Here is a 26990-nt window from a genome sequence, read left to right as displayed (position 1 = left end):
ATTATTGTGTTGAAGTGGTTAGAATTTAAAATCATAGTCATATGCCAGAAATTACGTGTTAAGTTGCAATTTTATGCGTTTTTAAGGTTTTTTGGCACTTTCGCGCATAAAGTAGCTCAAACTTGGTTTGTTTTATACGAAACTTGGCACACAACACTATTAGGTATATATTATTGTGTTGAAGTGGTTAGAATTGAAAATCATTGTCATATGCTAGAAATTACGTGTCAAATTGCGATTTTATTCTTTTTAAATCTTTTTTTGGCACTTTCACGCATTAAGTAGCTCAATTAAATTACGATTTTTTGCGTTTTTTTAGGTTTTTTGGCACTTTTGGGCCTAAAGTAGCTCAAACTTGGTTTGTTTTGCACGAAACCTTGCACAGAACACTATTTGGTATATATTATTGTATTGCAATGGTTCGAATTGAACACAATGGTAATATGCTAGAAATTACGTGTCAAGTTGGGAATTTATGCATTTTAAAGCTTTTTTGGCATTTTCGCGCATTAAGTAGCTCAAACTTGGTTTTGTTTTACGAAACCTTGCACACAACACTATTTGGTATATATTATTGTGTGGAAGTGGTTAGATTTGAAAAAGATAGTCATATGCTAGAAATTACGTGTTAAATTATGATTTTATGCGTTTTTTAGATTTTTTGGCACTTTCGGGTCTAAAGTTGCTCAAACTTGGTTTGTTTTCCATGAAACTTGGCACACAACACTATTTGGTATATATTGTTGATTTGAAGTTGTAAGAATTGAAAATTACTGTCATATGCTTGAAATTACAAGTGAAGTTGCGATTTTATGCGTAAAGTAGCTCAAACTTGGTATATTTTGCACGAAACTTACCACACAACACTATTTGGTATATATTATTATCTTGAAGTGGTTAGAATTGAAAATCATAGTCATATGCTAGAAATTATGTGTTAACTTGCGATTTTATGCGTTTTTAAGCTTTTTGGCCGTTTCGCGCCTAAAGTACGTGTTAACTTGTTTTGTTTTGCACTAAACTTGGCACACAACACTATTTAGTATATATTATTGTGTTGAAGTGGTTATATTTTAAAATCATAGTCATATGCTAGAAATTACGTGTTAAGTTGCGAATTTCAGCGTTTTAAAGCTTTTTTGGCACATACGGGCCTAAAGTAGCTCAAACTTGGTTTCTTTTACACGAAACTTGGCACACAACAATATTTGGTATCTATTATTGTGTGGAAAATGGTTAGATTTTAAAATCTTAGTCATAGGCTAGAAATTACGTGTTAAATTGCGATTTTATGTGTTTTTGAGCTTTTTTTGGACTTTCGCGCATTAAGTAGCTCAAACTTGGTTTGTTTTATACGAAACTTGACACACAACACTATTTTGTTATATTATTGTGTTGAGGTTGTTATAATTGAAAATCATAGTCATATGCTAGAAATTACGTGTTAAAATACGATTTTATTCATTTTTTAGCTTTTTCGGCACTTTGGGGCCTAAAGCAGCTCATACTTGGTTTGTTTTCCACGAAACATGGCACACAACACTATTTGGTATATATTATTGTGTTGAAGTGGTAAGAATTGAAAATACTAGTCATATGCTAGAAATTACGTGTTAATTTGCGATTTTATGCGTTTTTAAGCTTTTTTGGGACTTTGCGCCTCGAGTACGTTAAACTTGGTTTGTTTTGCACCAAACATGGCACACAACACTATTTGGTATATATTAATGATTTGAAGTAGTAAGAATTGAAAATCATTGTCGTATGCTTAAAATTACAAGTTAAGTTGCGATTTGATTCATTCGCGTAAAAGTAGCTCAAACTTTATTTGTTTTGCACGAAACTTGGCACACAACACTATTTGGTATATATTATTGTGTTGAAGTGGTTAGAATTGAAAATCATAGTCATATGCTAGAAATTATGTCTTAACTTGCGATTTTATTCGGTTTTAAGGTTTTTGGCTCTTTCGCTGCTAAAGTAGGTCAAACTTGGTTTGTTTTGCACGAAACTTTGCACACAACACTATTTGGTATATATTATTGTGTTGAAGTGGTTCGAATTGAAAATCATGGTCATATGCTAGAAATTACGTGTCAAGTTGCGATTTTATGCGTTTTACATCTTTTTTGGCACTTTCGCGCATTAAGTAGCTCAAACTTGGTTTGTTTTATACGAAACTTGGCACACAACACTATTTGGTATATATTATTATGTCGAAGTGGTTAGATTTGAAAATACTACTCATATGCTAGAAATTACGTGTTAAGTTGCGATTTTATGCGTTTTTAAGCTTTTTGTTCACTTTCTCGCCTAAAGTAGCTCAAACATGGTTTGTTTTGAACGAAACTTGGCACACAACACTATTTGGTATCTATTATTTTGTTGAAAGTGGTTAGATTTGAAAATCATAGTCATATGCTAGAAATTACGTTCAAGTTGCGATTTTATGCATTTTTTAGATTTTTTGGCACTTTCGGGCCTAAAGATTCTCAAACTTGGTTTGTTTTGCACGAAACTTTGCACACAACACTATTTGGTACATATTATTGTGTCGTATTGGTTAGTTTTAAAATACTAGTCATATGCTAGAAATTACGTGTTAAATTGCGATTTTTTGCGTTGTTAAGCTTTTTTGGCACTTTTGCGTATAAAGTAACTCAAACTTGGTTAGTTTTGCACGAAACTTGGCACTCAACACTATTTGGTATATATTATTGTGTTGAAGTGGTTAGATTTGAAGATCATAGTCATATGCTTGAAATTACGTGTCAAGTTGCGATTTTATGCGTTTTAAAGCTTTTTTCGCACTTTCGCGCATAAAGTACCCCAACTTTGTTTGTTTTGTACGAAACTTGACACACAATACTATTTGGTATATATTATTGTGTTGAAGTGGTTAGAATTTAAAATCATAGTCATATGCCAGAAATTACGTGTTAAGTTGCGATTTTATGCGTTTTTAAGGTTTTTTGGCACTTTCGCGCATAAAGTAGCTAAAACTTGGTTTGTTTTATACGAAACTTGGCACACAAGACTATTCGGTATATATTATTATGTTGAAGTGGTTAGAACTGAAAATCATTGTCATATGCTAGAAATTACGTGTCAAATTGCGATTTTATGCTTTTTAATGCTTTTTTGACACTTTCACGCATTAAGTAGCCGAAACTTTGTTTGTTTTATACGAAACTTGGCACACAACACTATTTGGTATATATTATTGTGTTGAAGTGGTTATAATATAAAATCATAGTCATATGCTAGAAATTACATGTTAAGTTGCGATTTTATGCGTTTTAAAGATTTTTTGGCACTTTCGCGCATTAAGTAGCTCAAACCTGGCTTGTTTTATAAGAAACTTGGCACACAACAACGTTTGGTATATAATGTTGTGTGGAAGTGGTTAGATTTGAAAGTCATTGTCATATGCTAGAAATTAGGTGTTAAATTACGATTTTTTGCGTTTTTTAGGTTTTTTGGCACTTTTGGGCCTAAAGTAGATCAAACTTGGTTTGTTTTGCACGAAACCTTGCACACAACACTATTTGGTATATATTATTGTGTTGAAATGGTTCGAATTGAACACAATGGTCATATGCTAGAAATTACGTGTCAAGTTGGGAATTTATGCATTTTAAAGCTTTTTTGGCATTTTCGTGCATTAAGTAGCTCAAACTTGGTTTTTTTTATACGAAACTTGGCACACAACACTATTTAGTATATATTATTGTGTGGAAGTGGTTAGATTTGAAAAAGATAGTCATATGCTAGAAATTACGTGTTAAATTATGATTTTATGCGTTTTTTAGCTTTTTTGGCACTTTCTGGTCTAAAGTTGCTCAAACTTGGTTTGTTTTCCACGAAACTTGGCACACAACACTATTTGGTATATATTATTGATTTGAAGTAGTAAGAATTGAAAATCACTATCATATGCTTGAAATTACAAGTGAAGTTGCGATTTTATGCGTAAAGTAGCTCAAACTTGGTATATTTTGCACGAAACTTACCACACAACACTATTTGGTATATATTATTATCTTGAAGTGGTTAGAATTGAAAATCATAGTCATATGCTAGAAATAATGTGTTAACATGCGATTTTATGCGTTTTTAAGCTTTTTGGCCGTTTCGCGCTTAAAGTAGCTCAAACTTGTTTTGTTTTGCACTAAACTTGGCACACAACACTATTTGGTATATATTATTGTGTTGAAGTGGTTATATTTTAAAATAATAGTCATATGCTAGAAATTACGTGTTAAGTAGCGATTTTATGCGTTTTAAAGCTTTTTTGGCACATACGGGCCTAAAGTAGCTCAACCTCGGTTTCTTTTACACGAAACATGGCACACAACAATATTTGGTATCTATTATTGTGTGGCAAGTGGTTAGATTTTAAAATCTTAGTCATAGGCTAGAAATTACGTGTTAAATTGCGATTTTATGTGTTTTTTAGCTTTTTTTGCACTTTCGCGCATTAAGTAGGTCAACGTTGGTTTCTTTTGCACCAAACTTGGCACACAACATTATTTGGTATATATTATTGTGTTGAAGTGGTTAGAATTGAAAATCATAGTCATATGCTAGAAATTACGTGTCAGGATTTGATTTTATGCGTTTTAAGTCGTTTTTGGCACTTTCGCGCATTAAGAAGGTCAAACTTGTTTTGTTTTATATGAAACATGGCACACAACACTATTTGGTATATATTATTGTGTCGAAGTGGTTCGATTTGAAAATACTGCTCATATGCTAGAAATTACGTGTTAAGTTGCGATTTTATGCGTTTTTAAGCTATTTGTTCACTTTCTCGCCTAAAGTAGCTCAAACTTGGTTTGTTTTATACGAAACATGGCACACAACACTATTTGGTATATAATATTTTTTTGAAGTGGTTAGAATTGAAAATCATAGTCATATGCTAGAAATTAAGTGTCAAGTTGCGATTTTATGCTTTTAAAGCTTTTTTAGCACTTTCGCGCATTAAGTAGCTCATACTTGGTTTGTTTTATACGAAACTAGGCACACAACACTATTTGGTATATATTATTGTGTTGAAGTGGTTAGAATTTAAAATCATAGTCATATGCTAGAAATTACGTGTCAAGTTGCGATTTTATGCGTTTTAAAGCTTTTTTTGGCACTTTCGCGCATTAAGTAGTGCAAACTTGGTTTGTTTTATACGAAACTTGACACACATCACTATTTTGTTATATTATTGTGTTGAGGTTGTTATAATTGAAAATCATAGTCATATGCTAGAAATTACGTGTTAAAATACGATTTTATGCATTTTTTAGCTTTTTCGGCACTTTGGGGCCTAAAGCAGCTCATACTTTGTTTGTTTTCCACGAAACATGGCACCCAACACTATTTGGTATATATTATTGTGTTGAAGTGGTAAGAATTGAAAATACTAGTCATATGCTAGAAATTACGTGTTAATTTGCGATTTTATGTGTTTTTAAGCTTTTTTGGCACTTTGCGCCTTGAGTACCTCAAACTTGGTTTGTTTTGCACCAAACTTGGCACAAAACACTATTTGGTATATATTAATGATTTGAAGTAGTAAGAATTGAAAATCATTGTCATATGCTAAAAATTACAAGTTAAGTTGCGATTTTATTCATTCGCGTAAAAGTAGCTCAAACTTGATTTGTTTTGCACGAAACATGGCACACAACACTATTTGGTATATATTATTGTGTCGAAGTGGTTAGATTTGAAAATACTACTCATATGCTAGAAATTACGTGTTAAGTTGCGATTTTATGCGTTTTTAAGCTTTTCGTTCACTTTCTCGCCTAAAGTAGCTCAAACATGGTTTGTTTTGCACGAAACTTGGCACACAACACTATTTGGTATCTATTATTGTGTTGAAAGTGGTTAGATTTGAAAATCATAGTCATATGCTAGAAATTACGTTCAAGTTGCGATTTTATGCATTTTTTAGATTTTTTGGCACTTTCGGGCCTAAAGTTTCTCAAACTTGGTTTGTTTTGCACGAAACTTTGCACACAACACTATTTGGTACATATTATTGTGTCGAATTGGTTAGTTTTAAAATACTAGTCATATGCTAGAAATTATGTGTTAAATTGCGATTTTTTCCGTTGTTAAGCTTTTTTGGCACTTTTGCGTATAAAGTAACTCAAACTTGGTTAGTTTTGCACGAAACATGGCACTCAACACTATTTGGTATATATTATTGTGTTGAAGTGGTTAGATTTGAAGATCATAGTCATATGCTTGAAATTACGTGTCAAGTTGCGATTTTATGCGTTTTAAAGCTTTTTTCGCACTTTCGCGCATAAAGTACCCCAACTTTGTTTGTTTTGTACGAAACTTGACACACAATACTATTTGGTATATATTATTGTGTTGAAGTGGTTAGAATTTAAAATCATAGTCATATGCTAGAAATTACGTGTTAAGTTGAAAGTTTATGCGTTTTTAAAGTTTTTTTGGCACTTTCGCGCATAAAGTAGCTAAAACTTGGTTTGTTTTATACGAAACTTGGCACACAACACTATTCGGTATATATTATTATGTTGAAGTGGTTAGAATTGAAATCATTGTCATATGCTAGAAATTACGTGTCAAATTGCGATTTTATGCTTTTTAAAGCTTTTTTGGCACTTTCACGCATTAAGTAGCTGAAACTTTGTTTGTTTTATACGAAACTTGGCACACAACACTATTTGGTATATATTATTATGTTGAAGTGGTTATAATATAAAATCATAGTCATATGCTAGAAATTACGTGTTAAGTTGCGATTTTATGCGTTTTAAAGCTTTTTTGGCACTTTCGCGCATTAAGTAGCTCAAACCTGGCTTGTTTTATAAGAAACTTGGCACACAACAACGTTTGGTATATAATGTTGTGTGGAAGTGGTTAGATTTGAAAGTCATTGTCATATGCTAGAAATTAGGTGTTAAATTACGATTTTTTGCGTTTTTTAGGTTTTTTGGCACTTTTGGGCTTAAAGTAGCTCAAACTTGGTTTGTTTTGCACGAAACCTTGCACACAACACTATTTGGTATATATTATTGTGTTGAAATGGTTCGAATTGAACACAATGGTCATATGCTAGAAATTACGTGTCAAGTTAGGAATTTATGCATTTTAAAGCTTTTTGGCATTTTCGTGCATTAAGTAGCTCAAACTTGGTTTTTTTTAAACGAAACTTGGCACACAACACTATTTAGTATATATTATTGTGTGGAAGTGGTTAGATTTGAAAAAGATAGTCCTATGCTAGAAATTACGTGTTAAATTATGATTTTATGCGTTTTTTAGCTTTTTTGGCACTTTCGGGTCTAAAGTTGCTCAAACTTGGTTTGTTTTCCACGAAACTTGGCACACAACACTATTTGGTATATATTATTGATTTGAAGTAGTAAGAATTGAAAATCACTGTCATATGCTTGAAATTACAAGTGAAGTTGCGATTTTATGCGTAAAGTAGCTCAAACTTGGTATATTTTGCACGAAACTTACCACACAACACTATTTGGTATCTATTATTATCTTGAAGTGGTTAGAATTGAAAATCATAGTCATATGCTAGAAATTATGTGTTAACTTGCGATTTTATGCGTTTTTAAGCTTTTTGGCCGTTTCGCGCCTAATGTAGCTCAAACTTGTTTTGTTTTGCACTAAACTTGGCACACAACACTATTTGGTATATATTATTGTGTTGAAGTGGTTATATTTTAAAATCATAGTCATATGCTAGAAATTACGTGTTAAGTTGCGATTTTATGCGTTTTAAAGCTTTTTTGTCACATACGGGCCTAAAGTAGCTCAAACTTGGTTTCTTTTACACGAAACTTGGCACACAACAATATTTGGTATCTATTATTGTGTGGAAAATGGTTAGATTTTAAAATCTTAGTCATAGGATAGAAATTACGTGTTAAATTGCGATTTTATGTGTTTTTGAGCTTTTTTTGGACTTTCGCGCATTAAGTAGTTCAAACTTGGTTTGTTTTATACGAAACTTGACACACAACACTATTTTGTTATATTATTGTGTTGAGGTTGTTATAATTGAAAATCATAGTCATATGCTAGAAATTACGTGTGAAAATACGATTTTATGCATTTTTTAGCTTTTTCGGCACTCTGGGGCCTAAAGCAGCTCATACTTGGTTTGTTTTCCACGAAACATGGCACACAACACTATTTGGTATATATTATTGTGTTGAAGTGGTAAGAATTGAAAATACTAGTCATATGCTAGAAATTACGTGTTAATTTGCGTTTTTATGCGTTTTTAAGCTTTTTTGGCACTTTGCGCCTTGAGTACCTCAAACTGGGTTTGTTTTGCACCAAACATGGCACACAACACTATTTGGTATATATTAATGATTTGAAGTAGTAAGAATTGAATATCATTGTCATATGCTTAAAATTACAAGTTAAGTTGCGATTTTATTCATTCGCGTAAAAGTAGCTCAAACTTGATTTGTTTTGCACGAAACTTGGCACACAACACTATTTGGTATATATTATTGTGTTGAAGTGGTTTGAATTGAAAATCATGGTCATATGCTAGAAATTACGTGTCAAGTTGCGATTTTATGCGTTTTACATCTTTTTTGGCACTTTCGCGCATTAAGTAGCTCAAACTTGGTTTGTTTTATACGAAACATGGCACACAACACTATTTGGTATATATTATTGTGTCGAAGTGGTTAGATTTGAAAATACTACTCATATGCTAGAAATTACGTGTTAAGTTGCGATTTTGTGCGTTTTTAAGCTTTTTGTTCACTTTCTCGCCTAAAGTAGCTCAAACATGGTTTGTTTTGCACGAAAGTTGGCGCACAACAATATTTGGTATCTATTATTGTGTTGAAAGTGGTTAGATTTGAAAATCATAGTCATATGCTAGAAATTACGTTCAAGTTGCGATTTTATGCATTTTTTAGGTTTTTTGGCACTTTCGGGCCTAAAGTTTCTCAAACTTGGTTTGTTTTGCACGAAACTTTGCACACAACACTATTTGGTATATATTATTGTGTCGAAGTGGTTAGATTTTAAAATTCTAGTCATATGCTAGAAATTACGTGTTAAATTGCGATTTTTTGAGTTGTTAAGCTTTTTTGTCACTTTTGCGCATAAAGTATCTCAAACTTGGTTAGTTTTGCACGAAACTTGGCACTCAACACTATTTGGTATATATTATTGTGTTGAAGTGGTTAGATTTGAAGATCATAGTCATATGCTAGAAATTACGTATCAAGTTGCGATTTTATGCGTTTTAAAGCTTTTTTTGCACTTTCGCGCATAAAGTAGCCCAACTTTGTTTGTTTTGTACGAAACTTAACACACAATACTATTTGGTATATATTATTGTGTTGAAGTGGTTAGAATTTAAAATCATAGTCATAGGCTAGAAATTACGTGTTAAGTTGCGATTTTATGCGTTTTGAAGGTTTTTTGGCACTTTCGCGCATAAAGTAGCTCAAACTTGGTTTGTTTTATACGTAACATGGCACACAACACTATTCGGTATATATTATTGTGTTGAAGTGGTTAGAATTGAAAATCAATGTCATATGCTAGAAATTACGTGTCAAATTGCGATTTTATGCTTTTTAATGCTTTTTTGGCACTTTCACGCATTAAGTAGCTCAAACTTTGTTTGTTTTATACGAAGCTTGGCACACAACACTATTTGGTATATATATTATTGTGTTGAAGTGGTTATAATATAAAATCATAGTCATATGCTAGAAATTACGTGTTAAGTTGCGATTTTATGCGTTTTAAAGCTTTTTTAGCACTTTCGCGCATTAAGTAGCTCAAACCTGGCTTGTTTTATAAGAAACATGGCACACAACAACGTTTGGTATATAATGTTTTGTGGAAGTGGTTAGATTTGAAAATGTTGATTCAATTAGGAACGGGAACAGCAACAAGAGGGGGGGGTGAATTGTTGTAGTTGCAAGTTTAAGCGATTGTGCCCTGTTTTTGCGGAATTATTCAAAATAAATAAAGCTTAAACTAAGAGCAAAATAATAAGAGAGACACACGATTTTACGTGGAAACCTTTTGGGCCTAAACAAAAGGAAAAACCACGACCACTTGGGATTTCTAACAACTTCACTATGTTTAAGGCAATTAGTTACAATTACAATAAACACCTTACTTCACTCGAAGCGAAACAACTAGGCCAACTCTTCACTCTCTAATTGCTTTACTCAAAGCAACAAACTTAGCTTTACAATAAGCTAATCCTCTCTAGCTTCACTAAAAGCTATCTAACTTCCCCCTTAGACTCACTCGAGTCTAATTACATAAACTCTCAAAATCCCTTAAAAAAATGATAGAAATTCTCTAAAATAAATCAAAGAGTTGCACAAGTAAATATTATAAATTAATTGGCAATTTAAAAACACAAAATATTACTTGTAGAATTTCAAAATCAAACGCAAAAATTATTTTTCTCTCAAAGCATGCGTTTTTTTTTTGAAAAACCGAGCTAGTTAGCTTATTTATAATAAAATAAATTTCTAAAAATAGAAAACTATTCCAACCCATTATCCTTAGTCATGGATTAATGAATGATGCTGAATGAATCACAAAACGGTTAATACTTCAGCCTTTGAATAAATCAAACAAACGGTTAAGGCAATCAGTAACCGCTATACCCTGATAACCACTGTTCCTTAATAACCGCTGTTCCCTAAAGTAGCAGTTTCTTCAGTAGTAATTCCTGTTCCCCAAATTAATGGCTGGAACTTCATGCTATATTTAGAAAACGGTTTTGGTAAAACGGTTATCTTTTGACTAATTCTAAGAACGGTTATCTTTTGACTAATTCTTAGAAAATGGTTATTTTTACTATTTTTAGGAAAAGATTATTTTTATTATATTTCAGAAAATCCAAAAATAATTAAGACCTAACTGCTGTTCCTACTTTTTAGTAGATCCAAGTTTATCTCCTAAAAATAAGGAATTAATCTTGAAACCCACACGTGAGGAATTTTAGAAATTCTTTTTGTCAATTAACTTTAATAAACTAATGCAACCAATTAATTTAAATACATTAACTAAAAAAATAAAAGATAGAATTTATTAGCTAACGTAAATTGACTTCAGTTTGGGAACACTGCGCTGTCTCCAAATTCCAACTTGCTAGAACATCAAACCTGGGAACAGTAGACTTCCTGTCTCCATTTTACATCCCACGTGATATACTCTTCTAACATCTCTTGAAACCTTTTGACATGTATATTCCCATGAACTAAGCCATAGGTACTTTCAACGATCACAATTAATCGGATATCGACCTGCACAAAATCTCTAAACACATATTTGCTAAAGTGTAGTCATCATCAAAACTCAAGAGGTCCAACAAATTCCCCCTTTTTGATGATGACAAACTTTCAAACAAACTTAAAAAAACAAAATAGAGTAAACCAATGTTGAAGAGTATGTTAGAGATCAAAACAACTCTTCTTAACTAAATATCATGATACAAGTTACTCTAGAAATAATCAAAACAACAACTTTATATTATTTCAGCATAAAATCAAACAATGAAAAAAATGCAGATTTAATCCATAATCATCCATAATCAGAGCTAAAAGAAATTAGCATAAACCAAAAAAAAAAAAAATTAGAAACAACTAAACAAAACCAGAAATCAGTATCTTAAACCTTAATGCAATGAGAAACCTAGTTTCAGTGTCAATGAATGCAATGAGAAACCTAGTTTCAGAGTCAATGAGTAACAACAAACAACTAGCAACACAAACATCAGAAACAAACCAAACCAGAACCTTAATCCATAAGTCCAACATAATAGATTTAACTAGATCTCAAACATGCTCAAGCATTATTTAAGTTTGTGCCAAATATTCCCCCTTTTGACATCATTCAAAAAGAAGATAAGCAATCAAACCACAGCACTAAACATATAGTTATAGTCAAAGAGAGAATAAGGATACACAGATTAAAAGAGCATAAGCAATGAATGCAAACATGATAAGCAATGACTAATTAAACCTAACAGTTAGTAACATATGTAAAAAGGTTCATCAAAGTTAACAATGTTTAAGATGTGTACCCCAGCTGGTACTAAAGGCAAAGAAATTGTTTGGTGACAGAGATAGTAGCAATGAAACATAAAAGATATTAAAGGAGAACTAGGAAGCAGGAGCATCTTCATCAATATATTCTGTTTCCACCTCCACGGTGTCCAATTTAGCACCAAGACGAGCCTCCATTTGAGTCATCTGGTCAGCTAATGAGGCTAAGGAAACACGAATTTCATCTTGAAATTTGAAGAAGCGATCCTGCAAATCATCAAGGTTAAGGAGAATAGAGTATAAAGGAGCAGTAGGAATGGTTGTCTGATCAAAGCTTTGTTTTTGAAAAGGGTGAACAGGTGGTGGTGATCTTGGTGTTGATGATGGTGGTGGTGATGGGAAATGATGGGATGGTGGAGTGGTTGGCTTTGGTGAGGGAAAATGACTGGGTTCAGCCCTAGAGTCATCATCAAGAGTAACTTCAGGTCCCATCCCCTTGTCTTCTTCCTCCTTATCAGTAGGAACAACCTCCTGTTCCTTAACTCCAGCTCCTTCCTTCTCCTGTTCCTCCTTTTTAACTTCTTCCTCTTCCTCCTATCCCTCCTTTTCCTTCTCCTCTACCTCCTGTTCCTCATCATCATTAGAATCAATCTCAACCTGTTCCACAGCATTTTCAAGGATCCCTTCCTCATTTAATTGAAGGCGCAAATTGCTCAAACATTTTGCACTTATCATGTTACTGGGACCCATTGGAAAATTATAATCACCAAGTGGAACATCAAATTTGGAGAAAATCCAGGACAACAAACCACCATAGCCTACCATACATCTTTTGGCTATACAATCATTTAAATGCGAAATCATCAAGGAAGGAAAATTGATCTTTATATTGTTCACCATACAGTAAATCAAGGTCGCATCTCGAAGACTTACCTCACTACGTTTTGAATTTCGTGGTAAAATAAACCTTCGAGCAATGTTGTACAGTAACTTGTGTAAGGGGGACAAAATATTGTGACTCACTTTACCTTTCTTTTGCCTAACACCTAAACATCTCCAAACATCCTTTTCATCTATTCCAGAAAACGCAATTTTAGACCCAACATAGTAAACATCAAAACCAGTGGCTGGCACTCCTAGCCACTCTCCTAACGTCAAACTATCAAATTCAATTTCAATTTCTTTAATTGAACTAGAACAAACTCCATCATGAATAGAAAAATTAGAGATGAACTCACGCATAATTTCTGGGTAAATGGGATTGCAGCAGTAATCGCCCATGAGTGATTCCCAATGTTGAGTTTGTAGAATTTTGTGAAATTGAGGAAAGTTTGTAGTCTCATACCACTCTTTGTCGAGGCCAAAGCCAACTGACATTTCTTTAGATAGTTCCTCAGCATTCAAGTAGTGGGTTACCTTGATTTTCTTGACAGAACGTGTTAGAGGTGTCTTGGATCCTCTTGTTCTCTTACTGCCTGCATGTGTTTCTGGAGAGATGGGGGTTCCCTCCTGTTCTTTTGATGAAGACTCAGGCTTAGGGGTGTGAGAAGATGGGTAGATGACTTGAAGAGGTACAGGTTGTTTCATTTTAGGATGCTGATTCTTGATCTTCATGGAGGTTTTGAGAGAGAAGAGCAAGAGAAATGAGAAAACTGACGGTTTAGGGTTGAGTGAGAAAGAAAAGGTAGTGATGATGAACGATGTAACGTGAGGGAGTAAGTATACTGGGTATGAAAAGTGGAACAAGACGAGTGAAGGATGATGATGATTCAACTCCTACTTCCTTAAAAAAAAATTGCTGGGAAAAAATGTGTTCTTTTTTTTTTTTTTTTTAATATATATAATAAGAAAATGATAATATTATGCTACTACCGTTTGATCAAAATAATCATGCAATCATAAAAACATTCAAAGTATATACCTTTAAAAAAGTGCGTACCTGATCCTTTCGATAATTGATCTTTCAATCAAGTTTATTGTGGTTGATTGATCATTTTCAATTTTTATTTTGTCTCTAAGAATCATATATGACACTTCCTTTAATGCAGCTTGATCATGCCAAGTTCCAATCTCATTTTCTCATGCTGTTCCCTTGGAAGCGGTTTGGTCATGATATCTGCTATTTGCTCGTTAGTGTTTACATGCTTAACAATAATATTTTTATTTTCAACATTATCCTTAAGAAAATGATGCCTAATATGGATGTGCTTTACTCGTGAGTGATGCACTGGATCTTTGGATATGCATATGGCACTGGTATTATCGCAATAAATAGGAACACATGCATACTTAATACCAAAGTCTCTTAGCTGCTGCTTTATCCATATCATTTGGGAACAGCAAGCTGCTGCTGCTACGTACTCAGCTTCAGCAGTTGATAATGCAACAGTGTTTTGTTTCTTGGAACTCCACGAAACTAAACATGAGCCAAGAAATTGTACCATACCTGAGGTGCTTTTTCTATTAACAAGATCTCCTGCATAATCTGCATCACTAAAGCCTTTCAAATCAAAGACATCACTTTTAGGATAAAATAATGATAAATCATCTGTTCCCTTTAGATATCTCAAAATACGTTTCACTGCAGTTAGATGTGATTCTTTAGGGTTAGATTGAAATCTCGCACATAGACCAACACTAAATGCAATATCGGGTCTACTAGCAGTTAGATATAATAAAGATCCAATCATGCCTCTATACATAGTTTGGTCAATATTTGTTCCATTTGTATCTTCATCTAATCTTACATTAGTAGCCATGGGTGTATGGTTGGTTTTAGTGTTATTCAAGCCATATTTCTTAAGAAGTTCTTTTATATATTTTTGTTGATGAATAAAGATACCATTAGCAGTTTGTTTAATTTGCAAACCAAGAAAGAAATTTAATTCTCCCATCATGCTCATTTCAAATTCAGTGCTCATAAGGTTAGCAAATTCTTTACATAGCAATTCATTTGTAGCACCAAAAATAATATCATCAACATATATTTGAACAACTAATATATTGGAACCTTTATTCTTAAAGAATAAGGTTTTATCAATTTTACCTCTAATAAAGTCATTTTGGATCAAAAACTTTGATAGTCTTTCATACCATTGCCTTGGAGCTTGTTTCAACCCATAAAGAGCTTTATCAAGCTTATAGACATGATCAAGACACGAGGTATTCTCAAAGCCAGGCGGTTGCTCAACAAAAACTTCTTCATCAAGAAAACAATTCAAGAAAGCACATTTCACATCCATTTGATATAATTAGAAGTTCATAAATGCAGCAAAAGAAATTAAAATTCTAATAGCTTCTAACCTTGCTACTGGAGCAAATGTCTCAGTATAATCAATGCCTTCTTGTTGATTGTACCCTTTGACCACTAGCCTTGCTTTGTTTCTTACAATTATTCCATGCTCATCTAATTTGTTCCGAAATACCCATTTCAAACCAATTACCTTCTTGTGTTTTGGTTTGGGTTCTAAATGCCATACTTTGTTCCTTTCAAATTCGTTCAATTCATCTTGCATGGCTATGACCCATTCCGAATCCTTTAGAGCTTCTTCGTGATTTTTGGGTTCAAGTGATGATAGGAACGCAAAATGTGCACAAAAATTTCTCATTTGAGATCGAGTTTGTGTTCCTTTATTCAAATCACTTATAATCAAATCAAGAGGATGGTATTTTTGATATCTCCAAGGTTTTGGCACAAAATCTCTTGTGGGAACAGTAGCATGTTCTGGTTCATCAGCTTGATTAACATTCTGTTCAGCTACTGGATTGTTCTGCTCATCTGTGGGAACAGCTGGATTGAGAACAGTCTGCTGTTCCTGATGTTCTGGCAGTTCCTGAACTTGATCAGTACTTTCTGCTTCTGCTGGAACCGGCTGTTCACCAGCTGTTTCTTGATCATGCACTTTCAATTCTTCATCATCTTCGTCTAGATTTGCAAGACCTATCTTAAAATTATTTGTATCCTGTTCACTTGACAAAAAGTTAGTTTCATCGAAAATTATGTGAACGGATTCTTCCACACCCATTGTTCTTTTGTTATAGACTCTATATGCCTTACTTTGAGATGAGTAGCCAAGAAATACTGCTTCATAACTTCTTTCATCAAATTTACCTATATTCCGTTTTCCATTAACATGTACAAAACATTTGCATCCAAACACACGAAAATAGGCAATATTTGGTTTAACACCTTTAAACAGTTCATAGGGTGTCTTAGAAGTGATTGGTCTTATCAATACTCTATTTAAAATATAACATGCAGTATTAACAGCCTCGGCCCAAAAATTTCTAGGTAAACCACTAGCAATTAACATAGTTCTAGCCATTTCTTCTAAAGTTCTATTTTTCCTTTCTACAACACCATTTTGTTGTGGTGTTCTAGGGGCGGAAAAATTGTGACTTATTCCATGTTCATTGCAATAACTCATAAAACTTGAATTTTCAAATTCTTTACCATGATCTGACCTTATGTGAACAATTTGATTATTGGTAGATTTTTGTATTTTGTTAGCGAAAGAAACAAACTCATTAAAGGCTTCATCTTTACTAACTAGAAATAAAGTCCATGTAAATCTACTATAATCATCAACAATAACAAACACATATCTCTTGCCACTACGGCTTTGTATTCTCATAGGTCCACACAAATCCATATGTAATAATTCAAGCGTTTTTGAGGTGGTCACAACATTCTTTGGTTTAAAAGATGACCTAACTTGTTTTCCTTTGGCACAAGGATCACTTATTTCATCCTTAAGGAATTTTATAGCTGGTAGTCCTCTAACTAGGTCTTTAGATCTTAATGTATTAATCAATGAATAACTAGCATGACCTAGACGCTTATGCTAAAGAAGTGGGTCATCTTCTATAACACTTAGACACGTTAGACTAGCTTTGGGAACAGTGTCCAGGTCCACTACATAAGTGTTCCCTTTTCTGTTTCCCTCAAGAATGATGTCTCCAGTGTCATTCCTAGAAATAATGCACTTTTCAGAAGTAAAGTTTACAGAGTTACCCTTATCACAAAATTGAGAAATGCTGAGTAAGTTGTGTTTCAAATTCTCGACTAAAAATACATTATCAATGGCGTGGGAACATGACCTTCCAACCTTTCCTTTGGCGATTATCTCACCCTTCATATTGTCATCGAAGATTACTGTTCCCCCATCATAGGCTTCAAGTGAGAGAAATTTAGATTTGTCACCCGTCATATGCTTGGAACACCCACTGTCGAGATACCATGAGCTGTTCCCCCTCACTTGGACCTGTAAGATAATTAATTGTTAATTATAGGAACCCAGACTTTCTTGGGTTCCTTGTCGATCTTACATGAATCATATTTATCAATTTGAATGTTATCGACATAGTTTCTGTTAGAGACAGTATACTGTTCCCTTTTGGTGCACTGTTCCTTCAGATGGCCAGCTTTTCCACAGAAGGTACAGTACCTGTCTCTAGGAAGATCAACGTAAGCTTTCTTACTTTTGTTATTCTTAAAATATTTTAGGCCTTGTGATTTCTTACTTTTAGCATTTAGAATCCATTTGGGAGTTATTTTGATTTTCCCTTTTTCTCTTGAATTTAATTCAAGATTGTTATTGTTGTTACGGTTGGATTCCGAATTCATTTTTAAATATTGAAAATCATTGCATAAATCTTTAGTAGATGCATCTATCAATTCCTCATTTAAGCCTAATAATTTGTATTGCGATAGCTCAATGTTAAGAATAACATTTTCCTTCTTAAGTCTCTCCATATTTTCCTTTAGGATTATATTTTGGTCCAACAAACCGAAAAATCTGTTTTGGACATCATGTCTAAAGGTGTTTATGTATGAAACATGGTCTTTGCTTACCTTAAGTTCCTTTTCTAACTTGAGACACTTATCATTGCAATTTTCAAGTTTAACTTGTGCCTCTTTCAACAACTCTTTTAATTCATTTTTACTTGGATTGAATGAATGGTCAGAAAATGAATTAGAAATATTTACCTGCTTCTCCTTGCCTTTATGTGTAGCCATGAGACATAGGTTAGCTGTCTCCTCTTCTTCGGGAACAATAGTTTCATTCTCACTTTCAGTTTCTCCCCATGCAGCAATCATGGCCTTACGAAAGTCAGTCTTGTTAAGATTCTCTTTGTTCAATGGTCTTCTTGAATCTCTTGTCTTTCCCTTGCCGTTTTCATTCTTCCATGTTGGGCAATCCTTGATGAAGTGTTCGGTACTTCCACATTTGTGGCATTCAAGATTTTTTGTTCTTCTTTCTTTGTTGTTTCTTTGATTTGCATACCTGCTGTTCCTGAAGAACTTCTTGAATTTTCGTACCAATAAAGCAGCCTCTTCCTCATCACATTCTGATTCGTCCTGTTCCCCCGCTGCCAGAGCCAGTCCCTTGTTCCTAGAACTGTCTGCTGTTCCCAAATGCAATTCATGTGTCATTAGGGAACCAGCCAGCTCCTGTAGATTAAACTTTGTAAAATCTTTGGACTCTTGTATAGCAGTAACCTTGGCCCTCCAGCGCTCATCTTGAGGAAGGCTCCTAAGAATCTTCCTTACTTGTTCATCAGTGGGAATTATTCCTCCAAGAGAGACAAGCTCGTTTGTTATGTTGGTGAACCTAGTGAACATCTCTTGGATACTTTCTCTTGGCTCCATAACAAATCTCTCGTATTTAGACATTAACAAATCAATTTTGGACCGTTTTACTTCACTTGTTCCCTCATGGGTAACAGCAAGCAGGTCCCAAATTTGCTTAGCGGATTTGCACCCCATAATTCTATTATGCTCGTTTGGTCCAAGACCACAATGAAGTAATTTTATAGCAAGAGCATTTAATTCCATTTTCTGAAAATCTTCTTTTTCATATTCGGTTATAGGTTTGGGAACAATTTCATTGTTGGAGTTAGTAGTGGTTACCTCAAAATCTCCGATTTCTATGACTCTCCAAAATTGATAATTTTCCGCTTTGATGAAGATCTCCATCCTATTCTTCTAGTATGTATAGAATTTTCCATCGAACATTGGCGGTCTTTGAGTTGAATACCCTTCTTCCATTCGCTCGTTCATAATTGACATTTTTCGGGAACACCAGAATCTGCCCTCAGGGTTTCCTGATCTTCTGGGAACAGGGCTCTGATACCAATTGTTGATTCAATTAGGAACGGGAACAGCAACAAGAGGGGGGGTGAATTGTTGTTGTTGCAAGTTTAAGCGATTGTGCCCTGTTTTTGCGGAATTATTCAAAATAAATAAAGCTTAAACTAAGAGCAAAATAATAAGAGAGACACACGATTTTACGTGGAAACCTTTTGGGCCTAAACAAAAGGAAAAACCACGACCACTTGGGATTTCTAACAACTTCACTATGTTTAAGGCAATTAGTTACAATTACAATAAACACCTTACTTCACTCGAAGCGAAACAACTAGGCCAACTCTTCACTCTCTAATTGCTTTACTCAAAGCAACAAACTTAGCTTTACAATAAGCTAATCCTCTCTAGCTTCACTAAAAGCTATCTAACTTCCCCCTTAGACTCACTCGAGTCTAATTACATAAACTCTCAAAATCCCTTACAAAAATGATAGAAATTCTCTAAAATAAATCAAAGAGTTGCACAAGTAAATATTATGAATTAATTGGCAATTTAAAAACACAAAATATTACTTGTAGAATTTCAAAATCAAACGCAAAAATTATTTTTCTCTCAAAGCATGCATTTTTTTTTTTTGAAAAACCGAGCTAGTTAGCTTATTTATAATAAAATAAATTTCTAAAAATAGAAAAATATTCCAACCCATTATCCTTAGTCATGGATCAATGAATGATGCTGAATGAATCACAAAACGGTTAATACTTCAGCCTTTGAATAAATCAAACAAACGGTTAAGGCAATCAGTAACCGCTATACCCTGATAACCACTGTTCCTTAATAACCGCTGTTCCCTAAAGTAGCAGTTTCTTCAGTAGTAATTCCTGTTCCCCAAATTAATGGCTGGAACTTCATGCTATATTTAGAAAACGGTTTTGGTAAAACGGTTATCTTTTGACTGATTCTAAAAACGGTTATCTTTTGACTAATTCTTAGAAAATGGTTATTTTTACTATTTTTAGGAAAAGATTATTTTTATTATATTTCAGAAAATCCAAAAATAATTAAGACCTAACTGCTGTTCCTACTTTTTAGTAGATCCAAGTTTATCTCCTAAAAATAAGGAATTAATCTTGAAACCCACACGTGAGGAATTTTAGAAATTCTTTTTGTGAATTAACTTTAATAAACTAATGCAACCAATTAATTTAAATACATTAACTAAAAAAATAAAAGATAGAATTTATTAGCTAACGTAAATTGACTTCAGTTTGGGAACACTGCGCTGTCTCCAAATTCCAACTTGCTAGAACATCAAACCTGGGAACAGTAGACTTCCTATCTCCATTTTACATCCCACGTGATATACTCTTCTAACATCTCTTGAAACCTTTTGACATGTATATTCCCATGAACTAAGCCATAGGTACTATCAACGATCACAATTAATCGGATATCGACCTGCACAAAATCTCTAAACACATATTTGCTAAAGTGTATTCATCATCAAAACTCAAGAGGTCCAACAGAAAATCATAGTCATATGCTAGAAATTAGGTGTTAAATTACGATTTTTTACGTTTTTTAGGTTTTTTGGAACTTTTGGGCCTAAAGTAGCTCAAACTTGGTTTGTTTTGCACGAAACCTTGCACACAACACTATTTGGTATATATTATTGTGTTGAAATGGTTCGAATTGAACACAATGGTCATATGCTAGAAATTACGTGTCAAGTTCGGAATTTATGCATTTTAAAGCTTTTTTCGCATTTTCGCGCATTAAGTAGCTCAAACTTGGTTTTTTTTATACGAAACTTGGCACACAACACTATTTGGTATATATTATTGTGTGGAAGTGGTTAGATTTGAAAAAGATAGTCATATGCTAGAAATTACGTGTTAAATTATGATTTTATGCGTTTTTTAGCTTTTTTGGCACTTTTGGGTCTAAAGTTGCTCAAACTTGGTTTGTTTTCCACGAAACTTGGCACACAACACTATTTGGTATATATTATTGATTTGAAGTAGTAAGAATTGAAAATCACTGTCATATGCTTGAAATTACAAGTGAAGTTGCGATTTTATGCGTAAAGTAGTTCAAACTTGGTATATTTTGCACGAAACTTACCACACAACACTATTTGGTATATATTATTATCTTGAAGTGGTTAGAATTGAAAATCATAGTCATATGCTAGAAATTATGTGTTAACATGCGATTTTATGCGTTTTTAAGCTTTTTGGCCGTTTCGCGCCTAAAGTAGCTCAAACTTGTTTTGTTTTGCACTAAACTTGGCACACAACACTATTTGGTATATATTATTGTGTTGAAGTGGTTATATTTTAAAATAATAGTCATGCTAGAAATTTCGTGTTAAGTTGCGATTTTATGCGTTTTAAAGCTTTTTTGGCACTTACGGGCCTAAAGTAGCTCAACCTCGGTTTCTTTTACACGAAACTTGGCACACAACAATATTTGGTATCTATTATTGTGTGGCAAATGGTTAGATTTTAAAATCTTAGTCATAGGCTAGAAATTACGTGTTAAATTGCGATTTTATGTGTTTTTGAGCTTTTTTTTGCACTTTCGTGCATTAAGTAGGTCAAGGTTGGTTTCTTTTGCACCAAACTTGGCACACAACACTATTTGGTATATATTATTGTGTTGAAGTGGTTAGAATTGAAAATCATAGTCATATGCTAGAAATTACGTGTCAAGATTTGATTTTATGCGTTTTAAGTCGTTTTTGGCACTTTCGCGCATTAAGAAGCTCAAAACTGTTTTGTTTTATATGAAACATGGCACACAACACTATTTGGTATATATTATTGTGTCGAAGTGGTTCGATTTGAAAATACTACTCATATGCTAGAAATTACGTGTTAAGTTGCGATTTTATGCGTTTTTAAGCTATTTGTTCACTTTCTCGCCTAAAGTAGCTCAAACTTGGTTTGTTTTATACGAAACATGGCACACAACACTATTTGGTATATAATATTTTTTTGAAGTGGTTAGAATTGAAAATCATAGTCATATGCGAGAAATTAAGTGTCAAGTTGCGATTTTATGCTTTTTAAAGCTTTTTTAGCACTTTCGCGCATTAAGTAGCTCATACTTGGTTTGTTTTATATGAAACTAGGCACACAACACTATTTGGTATATATTATTGTGTTGAAGTGGTTAGAATTTAAAATTATAGTCATATGCTAGAAATTACGTGTCAAGTTGTGATTTTATGCGTTTTAAAGCTTTTTTTGGCACTTTCGCGCATTAAGTAGTGCAAACTTGGTTTGTTTTATACGAAACTTGACACACAACACTATTTTGTTATATTATTGTGTTGAGGTTGTTATAATTGAAAATCATAGTCATATGCTAGAAATTACGTGTTAAAATACGATTTTATGCATTTTTAGCTTTTTCGGCACTTTGGGGCCTAAAGCAGCTCATACTTTGTTTGTTTTCCACGAAACATGGCACACAACACTATTTGGTATATATTATTGTGTTGAAGTGGTAAGAATTGAAAATACTAGTCATATGCTAGAAATTACGTGTTAATTTGCGATTTTATGTTTTTTTAAGCTTTTTTGGCACTTTGCGCCTTGAGTACCTCAAACTTGGTTTGTTTTTCACCAAACTTGGCACACAACACTCTTTGGTATATATTAATGATTTGAACTAGTAAGAATTGAAAATCATTGTCATATGCTAAAAATTACAAGTTAAGTTACGATTTTACTCATTCGCGTAAAAGAAGCTCAAACTTGATTTGTTTTGCACGAAACTTGGCACAAAACACTATTTGGTATATATTATTGTGTTAAAGTGGTTAGAATTGAAAATTATAGTCATATGCTAGAAATTATGTCTTAACTTACGATTTTATTCGGTTTTAAGGTTTTTGGCCCTTTCGCTGCTAAAAGAGGTCAAACTTGGTTTGTTTTGCACGAAACTTTGCACACAACACTATTTGGTATATATTATTGTGTTGAAGTGGTTCGAATTGAAAATCATGGTCATATGCTAGAAATTACGTGTCAAGTTGTGATTTTATGCGTTTTACATCTTTTTTGGCACTTTCGCGCATTAAGTAGCTCAAACTTGGTTTGTTTTATACGAAACTTGGCACACAACACTATTTGGTATATATTATTGTGTCGAAGTGGTTAGATTTGAAAATACTACTCATATGCTAGAAATTACGTGTTAAGTTGCGATTTTATGCGTTTTTAAGCTTTTTGTTCACTTTCTCGCCTAAAGTACCTCAAACATGGTTTGTTTTGCACGAAACTTGGCACACAACACTATTTGGTATCTATTATTGTGTTGAAAGTGGTTAGATTTGAAAATCATAGTCATATGCTAGAAATTACGTTCAAGTTGCGATTTTATGCATTTTTTAGATTTTTTGGCACTTTCGGGCCGAAAGTTTCTCAAACATGGTTTGTTTTGGACGAAACTTTGCACACAACACTATTTGGTATATATTTTTGTGTCGAAGTGGTTAGATTTTAAAATACTAGTCATATGCTAGAAATTACGTGTTAAATTGCGATTTTTTGCGTTGTTATGCTTTTTTGGCACTTTTGCGCACAAAGTAACTCAAACTTGGTTAGTTTTGCACGAAACTTGGCACTCAACACTATTTGGTATATATTATTGTGTTGATGTGGTTTGAATTTAAAATCATAGTCATATGCTAGAAATTACGTATTAAGTTGCGATTTTATGCGTTTTTAAGGTTTTTTGGCACTTACGCGCATAAAGTAGCTGAAACTTGGTTTGTTTTATACGAAACTTGGCACACAACACTATTCGGTATATATTATTGTGTTGAAGTGGTTAGAATTGAATATCATTGTCATATGCTAGAAATTACGTGTCAAATTGCGATTTTATGCTTTTTAAAGCTTTTTTGGCACTTTCACGCATTAAGTAGCTCAAACTTTGTTTGTTTTATACGAAACTTGGCGCATAGCACTATTTGGTATATATTATTGTGTTGAAGTGGTTATAATATAAAATCATAGTCATATGCTAGAAATTACGTGTTAAGTTGCGATTTTTTGCATTTTAAAGCTTTTTTGGCACTTTCGCGCATTAAGTAGCTCAAACCTGGCTTGTTTTACAAGAAACTTGGCACACAACAACGTTTGGTATATAATGTTGTGTGGAAGAGGTTAGATTTGAAAATCATAGTCATATGCTAGAAATTAGGTGTTAAATTACGATTTTTTGCGTTTTTTAGGTATTTTGGCTCTTTTGGGCCTAAAGTAGCTCAAACTTGGTTTGTTTTGCACGAAACCTTGCACACAACACTATATGGTATATATTATTGTGTTGAAATGGTTCGAATTGAACACAATGGTCATATGCTAGAAATTACGTGTCAAGTTGGGAATTTATGCATTTTAAAGCTTTTTTGGCATTTTCGCGCATTAATTAGCTCAAACTTGGTTTTTTTTATACGAAACTTGGCACACAACACTATTTGGTATATATTATTGTGTGGAAGTGGTTAGATTTGAAAAAGATAGTCATATGCTAGAAATTACGTGTTAAATTATGATTTTATGCGTTTTTTAGCTTTTTTGGCACTTTCGGGTCTAAAGTTGCTCAAACTTGGTTTGTTTTCCACGAAACTTGGCACACAACACTATTTGGTATATATTATTGATTTGAAGTAGTAAGAATTGAAAATCACTGTCATATGCTTGAAATTACAAGTGAAGTTGCGATTTTATGCGTAAAGTAGCTCAAACTTGGTATATTTTGCACGAAACTTACCACGCAACACTATTTGGTATATATTATTATCTTGAAGTGGTTAGAATTGAAAATCATAGTCATATGCTAAAAATTATGTGTTAACTTGCGATTTTATGCGTTTTTAAGCTTTTTGGCCGTTTCGCGCCTAAAGTAGCTCAAACTTGTTTTGTTTTGCACTAAACTTGGCACACAACACTATTTGGTATATATTATTGTGTTGAAGTGGTTATATTTTAAAATCATAGTCATATGCTAGAAATTACGTGTTAAGTTGCGATTTTATGCGTTTTAAAGCTTTTTTGGCACATACGGGCCTAAAGTAGCTCAAACTTGGTTTCTTTTACACGAAACATGGCACACAACAATATTTGGTATCTATTATTGTGTGGAAAATGGTTAGATTTTAAAATCTTAGTAATAGGCTAGAAATTACGTGTTAAATTGTGATTTTATGTGTTTTTGACCTTTTTTTGGACTTTCGCGCATTAAGTAGCTCAAACTTGTTTTCTTTTGCACCAAACTTGGCACACAACACTATTTGGTATATATTATTGTGTTGAAGTGGTTATAATTAAAAATCATAGTCATATACTAGAAATTACGTGTCAAGTTTTGATTTTATGCGTTTTAAGTCGTTTTTGGCAATTTCGCGCATTAAGAAGCTCAAACTTGTTTTGTTTTATATGAAACTTGGCACACAACACTATTTGGTATATATTATTGTGTCGAAGTGGTTAGATTTGAAAATACTACTCATATGCTATAAATTACGTGTTAAGTTGCGATTTTATGCGTTTTTAAGCTATTTGTTCACTTTCTCGCCTAAAGTAGCTCAAACTTGGTTTGTTTTATACGAAACTTGGCATACAACACTATTTGGTATAAATTATTGTGTTGAAGTGGTTAGAATTGAAAATCATAGTCATATGCTAGAAATTACGTGTCAAGTTGCGATTTTATGCTTTGTAAAGCTTTTTTGGCACTTTCGCGCATTAAGTAGCTCATACTTGGTTTGTTTTATACGAAACTAGGCACACAACACTATTTTGTTATATTATTGTGTTGAAGTGGTTATAATTGAAAATCATAGTCATATGCTAGAAATTAAGTGTCAAGTTGCGATTTTATGCGTTTTAAAGCTTTTTTGGCACTTTCGCGCATTAAGTAGCTCAAACTTGATTTGTTTTATATGAAACTTGGCAAACAATACTATTTGGTATATATTATATTTTGGAAGTGGTTAGATTTGAAATTCATAGTCATATGCTAGAAATTACGTGTTAAGTTGCGATTTTATGCGTTTTAAAGCTTTTTTGGCACATACGGGCCTAAAGTAGCTCAACCTCGGTTTCTTTTACACGAAACTTGGCACACAACAATATTTGGTATCTATTATTGTGTGGCAAATGGTTATATTTTAAAATCTTAGTCATAGGCTAGAAATTACGTGTTAAATTGCGATTTTATGTGTTTTTCAGCTTTTTTTGGTCTTTCGCGCATTAAGAAGCTCAAACTTGTTTTGTTTTATATGAAACTTGGCACACAACACTATTTGGTATATATTATTGTGTCGAAGTGGTTAGATTTGAAAATACTACTCATATGCTATAAATTACGTGTTAAGTTGCGATTTTATGCGTTTTTAAGCTATTTGTTCACTTTCTCGCCTAAAGTAGCTCAAACTTGGTTTGTTTTATACGAAACTTGGCACCCAACACTATTTGGTATATATTATTGTGTTGAAGTGGTTAGAATTGAAAATCATAGTCATATGCTAGAAATTACGTGTCATGTTGCGATTTTAGGCTTTTTAAAGCTTTTTTGGCACTTTCGCGCATTAAGTAGCTCAAACTTGGTTTGTTTTATACGAAACTAGGCACACAACACTATTTGGTATATATTATTGTGTTGAAATAGTTAGAATTTAGAATCATAGTCATATGCTAGAAATTACGTGTCAAGTTGCGATTTTATGCGTTTTAAAGCTTTTTTTGGCAGTTTCGCGCAATAAGTAGCTCAAATTTGGTTTGTTTTATACGAAACTTGGCACACAACACTATTTTGTTATATTATTGTGTTGA

The sequence above is a fragment of the Amaranthus tricolor genome, chromosome 5 (genome assembly GCF_026212465.1).
Source record: "Amaranthus tricolor cultivar Red isolate AtriRed21 chromosome 5, ASM2621246v1, whole genome shotgun sequence".
Classification (NCBI taxonomy): Eukaryota; Viridiplantae; Streptophyta; class Magnoliopsida; order Caryophyllales; family Amaranthaceae; genus Amaranthus; species Amaranthus tricolor.
The sequence above is the reverse complement of the archived record's forward strand: the minus strand, read 5'-3'. Positions refer to the sequence as shown.